Source organism: Aristolochia californica, unplaced genomic scaffold, assembly GCF_029961685.1.
Source record: "Aristolochia californica isolate CCGP_79_NKW_82.1479 unplaced genomic scaffold, dmAriCali1.0.hap1 SCAF_9, whole genome shotgun sequence".
Taxonomy (NCBI): domain Eukaryota; kingdom Viridiplantae; phylum Streptophyta; class Magnoliopsida; order Piperales; family Aristolochiaceae; genus Aristolochia; species Aristolochia californica.
Genome location: NW_027182290.1, coordinates 20,677,537 through 20,685,701, shown reverse-complemented (window position 1 = coordinate 20,685,701; position 8,165 = coordinate 20,677,537).

Genomic DNA, 8,165 nt, shown 5'->3' with positions numbered 1-8,165 from the left:
AACCTTTCAAAGAGAATAACAAACCGCTCATTAGATTCTCAAGTGAATGTGTGGTGGCATATTTACCCGAGTCAAACAAGCCATTATTTTGCCAAGTTACAAAAAGCTGACCTAACAGTCATTGATGATTGTAAAGTGATTTAACATGCAAAATGGGATATATTTTTATAAGATATGCCTTATGGGTTGGGATTCAACACTCAGTTGAAATTCCCCCACCTCCCCCTTTTCCCGACGATTGTAAAACATTATATATAAAAACTAAAAAGAGTTTACAATCCCTAAAAATTATAGACACATTTTGGAAATTACACTCTCTAAATTTATTCATTGTGCATTTCCAATTTAGATGTTTACTTTTTTCTTCAATCAAAACTTGAGTTTTTACTTTTTCCTTCTTCTTGTAGACAAAAAAGAGTTGAAAGGCAAATTGATGACAACAAAATGAAAATTTTTGAGTTTGTGTATGAAAAAAGTTTAAAGCAATAACAAATGTAAGTAAATAAAATTTATTCACACACACAAATGAACACAAAGTTTTGTTATCCAAGTTTGAGAAATTCCAATAGCTCAACTACCGCAATTGCCTGGAATTTGATAAGAAAGAGATTTTTCTACACAAACTTTAAAAAAATGGATATGCATGCTTGAAACATGTTAAAGATGTAAATGACCTATGGATCCAAACCTTTTAAAGAGAATAACAAACCGCTCATTAAATTCTCAAGTGAACGTGCGGTGGGATATTTACCCGAGTCAAACAAGCCATTATTTTTCCCATTTACAAAAAGATTACCTAACGATCAGTAATGATTGTAAAGTTATTTATCATGCGTAACGGGCTATATTTTTGTAAGGAATGACTTATGGCTTGGGATTCAACATTTAGTTAAAATTCCCCTGCCTCCTCCCCCTTTTCCCGACGATTGCAAAACCTAATATATAAAAACTAAAAAGTGTTTAAAATCCCTAAAAATTACTGACACTTTTGAGAAATATCTCTCCCAAAATTTTTGCATTGTGCATTTAAATTTTAGATGTATACTTTTTTCTTAAATCAAAACTTGAGTATTCACTTTTCACTTCATCTCCTAGACAAAAAAAGAGATGAAAGGCAAATAGATGACAACAAAATGAAAAATTTAGAGTTTGTGTATAGAAAAAATACGAAGCAATAACAAATGTAAGTAAAGAAAATTTATTCACGCACCACAAATGAAAAAATAAGTTTTGTTATCCAAGTTTGGGAAATTTCACTAGTTCAACAACCCCAATTGCATGGAATATTATAAGAGAGAGATTTTTCTACTGATGCTTTAAAAAATGGATATGCATGCTTGAAACATGTTAAAGATGCAAATGACCAATGGATTCAAACCTTTTAAATGGAATAACAAACGCTCATTAAATTCTCAAGTGAACGTGCGGTGGCATATTTACCCGAGTCAAACAAGCCATTATTTTGCCCATTTACAAAAAGCTGACCTAACGATCATTGATGATTGAAAAGTGATTTATCATGCGTAACGGGCTACATTTCTGTAAGGAATGACTTATGGGCTGGGATTCAATACTCAGTTAAAATTCCCCCGCATCCCCCTTTTCCCCTCCTTTGCAAAACCTGATATAAAAAAACTAAAAAGAGTTTACAATCCCAAAAATTATAGAATTTTTTTTGGCAATATCTCTCTATAAATTTGTGCCTTGTGTATTTAAATTTTAGATGTATACTTTTTTCTTAAATCAAAACTTGAGTTTTCACTTTTCCCTTCATCTCGTAGACAAACAAAGAGATGGAAGGCAAATAGATGACAACGAATTGAAAATTTTAAAGTTTGTGTATGGAAAAAATTTTAAGCAATAACAAATCTAAGTAAATAAAATTAATTCACACCCCACAAATGAACACAAAAGTTTTGTTATCCAAGTTTGGGAAATTCCACTAGTACAACAACCCCAAAAGCATGGAATTTGATAGGAAAGAAATTTTTCTACACATACTTTAAAAATGGATATGCATGCTTGAAACATATTAATGATACAAATGACCTATGGATCCAACCCTTTTAAAGAGAATAACAAACCGCTCATTAAATTCTCCAGTGAACGTGCGGTGGGAAATTTACGCAAGTCAAACAAGCCATTATTTTGCCCATTTACAAAAAGCTGACCTAATGATCATTGATGAATGTAAAGTGATTTATCATGCATAATGAGATATATTTTTGTAAGGAATGATTTATGGGTTAGGATTCAACACTCAGTTAAAACTCCCCGGCCTCCCCCTTTTCCCGATGATTGCAAAACCTGATATATAAAAACTAAAAACAGTTTACAATCCCTAAAAATGGCAGACACATCATGGAAATATCTCTCTCTAAATTTTTGCATTGTGCATTTCCCTTTTAGATGTATACTTTTTTCTTAAATCAAAACTTGTGTTTTCACTTTTCCCTTTATCTCAAAGACAAAAAAAATAGTTGAAAAGGCAAATAGATGACAACGAAATGAAAATTTTAGAGTTGGTGTATGGAAAAATTTATAGCAATAACAAATTTAAGTAAATAAAATTCATTCACATACCACAAATGAACACAAAAGTTTTGTAATCAAAGTTAGGGAAATTCCACTAGTTCAACAACCCTAATAGCTTGGAATTTGTTAAGAAAGAGATTTTTCTACACATGATTTAAAAAATGGATATGCATGCTTGAAACATGTTAAAGATGCAAATGACCTATGGATCCAAACCTTTAAAAGAGAATAAAAAACCGGTCATTAAATTCTCAAGTGTATGTGCTGTGGGATAATTTACCCGAGTCAAACAAACCATTATTTTGCACATTTACAAAAAGCTGACCTAACGATCATTGATGATTGTAAAGTGATTCGTCATGCATAATGAGCTAAATTTTTTTAAGGAATGACTTATAGGTTGGGATTCAACACTCAATTAAAATTCCCCCACCTCCCTCTTTTCCTGATGATTGAAAAACCTGATATATAAAAACTAAAAAGAGTTTACAATCCGTAATAATTACGGACAGTTTTTGGAAGTCTCTCTCTCCAAATTTGTGCATTGTGCATTTCCATTTTACATGTATACTTATTTCTTAAATTAAAACTTCAGTTTTGAGTTTTCCCTTCATCTCGTAGAAAAAAAATAGAAACGAAAAGCAAATAGATGACAACGAAATGAAAATTTTACAGTTTGTGTATGGAAAAAATTTAAAGCAAAAACATATGCAAATAAAGAAAATTTATTCACAAACCACAAAGGAACACAAAAGTTTTGTTATCCAAGTTTGGATAATTCCACTAGTTCAACAACCCCAATAGCTTGGAATTTGATAAGAAAGAGATTTTACTACACATGCTTTAAAAAATGGATATGGATGCTTGAAACATGTTAAAGATACAAATGACCTATGGATCCAAACCTTTTATAGAGAATAACAAACCGCTCATTAAATTCTCAAGTGAACGTGCGGTGGGATAATTTACACGAGCGAAACAAACCATTATTTTGCCCATTTACAAAAAGCTGACCTAGCGATCATTGCTGATTGTAAAGTGATTCATCATGCATAACGGGCAAAATTTTTGTAAGGAATGACTTATGGGTTGGGATTCAACATTCAGTTAAAACTCCCCCACCTCCCCCTTTTCCCGACGATTGGAAGACCTGATATTTAAAAACTAAAAAGATTTTACAATCCCTAAAAATTATAGATACTTTTTGGAAATATCTCTCGCTAAATTTGTGCATTGTGCATTTCCGTTTAAGATGTAAACTTTTTTCTAAAATCAAAACTTGAGAATTCACTTTTCCCTTCATCTTGTAGAAAAAAAAAGAGATAAAAGGCAAATAGATGACAACGAAATGAAAATTTTAGAGTTTGTGTATGGAAAAAATTTAAACCAATAACAAATGTAAGTAAAGAAAATTTATTCACACACGACAAATGACCAAAAAAATTTTGTTATCCAAGTTTGGGAAATTCCACTAGTTCAACAACACCAATAGCTTGGAATCTGATAAGTTAGAGATTGTTCTACACATGCTTTAAAAAATGGATATGCATGCTTGAAACATATTAAAGATGAAAATGACCTTGTGATCCAAACCTTTTAAAGGGAATAACAAAACGCTCATTAAATTCTCAAGTGAACGTGCGGCGGGATATTTACCCGAGTCAAACAAGCCATTATTTTGCCCTTTTACAAAAAGCTGACCTAATGATGATTGATGATTGTAAAATTATTTATCATGCGTAATGGGCTATATTTTTGTAAGGAATGACTTATGGGTTGGGATTCAACACTCAGTTAAAATTCCCCCTCCTCCCCCTTTTCCTGACGATTGCAAAACCTGATATATAAAAAACTAAAAAAAATTACAATAACTAAAAATTATAGACACTTTTTGGAAATATCTCTCTTTAAATTTGTGCATTGTGCATTTCCTTTTTAGATGTATACTTTTTTCTTAAATCAAAACTTGAGTTTTCACTTTTCCCTTCATCTCGTACACAAAAAAAGAGATGAAAGGCAAATAGATGACAACGAAATAAAAATTTTAGAGTTTGTGTGTGGAAAAAATTTAAAGCAAAAACAAATGTAAATAAAGAAAGTTTATTCACTCACCACAAATGAACACAAAAGTTTTGTTATCCAAGTTTGGGAAATTCCACTAGTTCAACAACCCCAATATCTTGGAATTTGATAAGAAAGAGATTTTTTTACACATGCTTTAAAATATGGATATGCATACTTGAAACACGTACAAGATGTAAATGACCTATGGATCCAAACCTTTTAAAGAGAATAACAAATTTCTCATTAAATTCTCAAGAGAACGTGTGGTGGGATATTTATCCGAGTCAAACAAGCCATTATTTTTCCCATTTAAAAAAAGTTGACCTAACAATCATTGAGGATTGTAAAGTGATTTTTCAAGCGTAAGGGGCTATATTTTTTTAAGGAATGACTTATGGGGTGGGATTGAACACTCAGTTAAAATTCCCCCGCCTGCCCCCTTTCCCAACCAACGGAAACCTGATATATAAAAACTAAACAGAGTTTACAATCCCTAAAATTTACAGACTCTTTTTGAAAATATCTCTCTCTAAATTTATGCATTGTGCATTACCATTTTAGATGTATACTTTTTTCTTAAATCAAAACTTGAGTTTTCACTTTTCCCTTCTTCTCGTAGACAAAAAAAGAGATGAAAGGCAAATAGATGATAACGAAATGAAAATTTTAGAGTTTTTGTCTGAAAAAATTTAAAGCAATAACAAATTTATGTTAAGAAAATTTATTCACACTGGATTCAACACTCAGTTGTAATTCCCCCGCCTCCTCCATTTCTCAACGATTCTGAAATCTGATATTTAAAAATTAAAAAGAGTTTACAATCACTAAAATTACAGACACTTTTTTGAAATATATCTCTCTAAATTTTTGCATTGTGTATTTCAATTTTAGATGATTACTTTTTTCTTAAATCAAAACTTGAGTTTTCACTTTACCCTTCATCACGTAGACAAACAAAGAGATGGAAGGCAAATTGATGACAACGAATTGAAAATTTTAGAGTTTGTGTATGGAAAAAATTTAAAGCAATAAAAAATGTAAGTAAAGAAAATTTATTCACACACCACAACTCAACACAAAAATTTTGTGTTCCAAGTTTTGGAAATTCCACTAGTTCAACAATACCAATAGCTTGGAATTTGATAAGAAAGAGATTTTTCTACACGTGCTTTAAAAAATGGGTATGCATGCTTGAAACATGTTAAAGATGAAAATGACCTATGGATCCAAACCTTTTAAAGATAATAACAAACTGCTCATTAAATTCTCAAGTGAACGTGCGGTGGGATATTTACCCGAGTCAAACAAGCCTTTATTTTGTCCATTTATAAAAAGCTTACCTAACGATCATTAATGATTGTAAATTTATTTATCATGTGTAACGGGCTATATTTTTGTAAGGAATGACTTACGGTTTGGGATTCAACACTCAGTTAAAATTCCCCCACCTCCCGCTTTTCCTGACGATTGGAAAGCCTGATATATAAAAACTAAAAATAGTTTACATTCCCTAAAAATTATATACACTTTTTGGAAATATCTCTCTCTAAATTTGTGCATTGTGCATTTCCATTTTAGCTGTATACTTTTTTCTTAAATCAAAACATGATTTTTCACATTTCCCTTCATCTCGTTGACAAAAAAAGAGATGAAAGGCAAATACATGACAACAAAATGAAAATTTTAGAGTTTGTGTGTGGAAAAAATTTAAAGCAATAACAAATGAAATTAAAGATAATTTATTCACACACCACAAATGAACACAAAAGTTTTGTTATCCAACTTTGGGACATTCCACGAGTTTAACAACCCCAATAGCTTGGAATTTGATAAGATAGAGATTTTTCTACACATGCTTTAAAAAATAGATATGCATGCTTGAAAAATGCTAAAGATGCAAATGACCTATGGATCCAAACCTTTTAAAAAGAATAACAAGCCACTCATTAAATTCACCAGTGAACATGCGGTGGGATATTTACTCGAGCCAAACAAGCCATTATTTTGCCCATTTACAAAAAGTTGACCTAAGGATCTTTGATGATTGTAAAGTGATTTATCATGCGTAAGGGGCTATATTTTTGTAAGGAATGACTTATGGGTTGGGATTCAACACTCAGTTAAAATACCCCCGCCTGCCCCTTTTCCCAATGATTGGAAAACCTGATATATAAAAACTAAAGAGAGTTTACAATCCCTAAAAATTACAAACTCTTTTTGAAAATATCTCTCTCTAAATTTGTATATTGTGCATTTCCATTTTAGATGTATACTTTTTTCTTAATTCAAAACTTGAGTTTTCACTTTTCCCTTCATCTCGTAGACAAAAAAAAAGAGATGAAAGGCAAATAGATGACAATGAAATGAAAATTTTAGAGTTTGTGTATGGAAAAAATTTAAAGCAATAAAAAATGTATGTAAAGAAAATTTATTCACACACCACAAATGAACACAAATGTTTTGTTATCCAAGTTTGGGAAATTCCACTAGTTCAACAACCCCAATATCTTGGAATTTGATAAGAAAGAGATTTTTCTACACATGCTTTAAAATATGGATATGCATACTTGAAACACGTTCAAGATGCAAATGACCTATGGATCCAAACCTTTTAAAGAGAATAACAAACTGCTCATTAAATTCTCAAGAGAACGTGTGGTGGGATATTTATCCGAGTCAAACAAGCCATTATTTTTCCCATTTAAAAAAAGCTGACCTAACAGTCATTGAGGATTGTAAAGTGATTTTTCATGTGTAAGGGGCTAAATTTTTTTAAAGAATCACTTATGGGGCGGGATTGAACACTCAGTTAAAATTCCCCCGCCTGCCCCCTTTCCCAACCATTGGAAACCTGATATATAAAAACTAAACAGATTTTACAATCCCTAAAATTTACAGACTCTTTTTGAAAATATCTCTCCCCAAATTTATGCATTGTGCATTACCATTTTAGATGTATACTTTTTCTTAAATCAAAACTTGAGTTCTCACTTTTCCCTTCATCTCGTAGACAAAAAAAGAGATGAAAGGCAAATAGATGATAACGAAATGAAAATTTTAGAGTTTTTGTCTGAAAAAATTTAAAGCAATAACAAATTTATGTAAAGAAAATTTATTCACACTCGATTCAACACTCAGTTGTAATTCCCCCGTCTCCTCCATTTCTCAACGATTCTGAAATCTGATATTTAAAAACTAAAAAGAGTTTACAATCACTAAAATTTCAAACACTTTTTTGAAATATATCTCTCTAAATTTTTGCATTGTGTATTTCAATTTTAGATGTTTACTTTTTTCTTAAATCAAAACTTGAGTTTTCACTTTACCCTTCATCACGTAGACAAACAAAGAGATGGAAGGCAAATTGATGACAACGAATTGAAAATTTTAGAGTTTGTGTATGAAAAAATTTAAAGCAATAACAAAAGTAAAGAAAATTTATTCACACACCACAACTCAACACAAAAGTTTTGTTATCCAAGTTTTGGAAATTCCACTAGTTCAACAATACCAATAGCTTTGAATTTGATAAGAAAGAGATTTTTCTACACATGCTTTAAAAAATG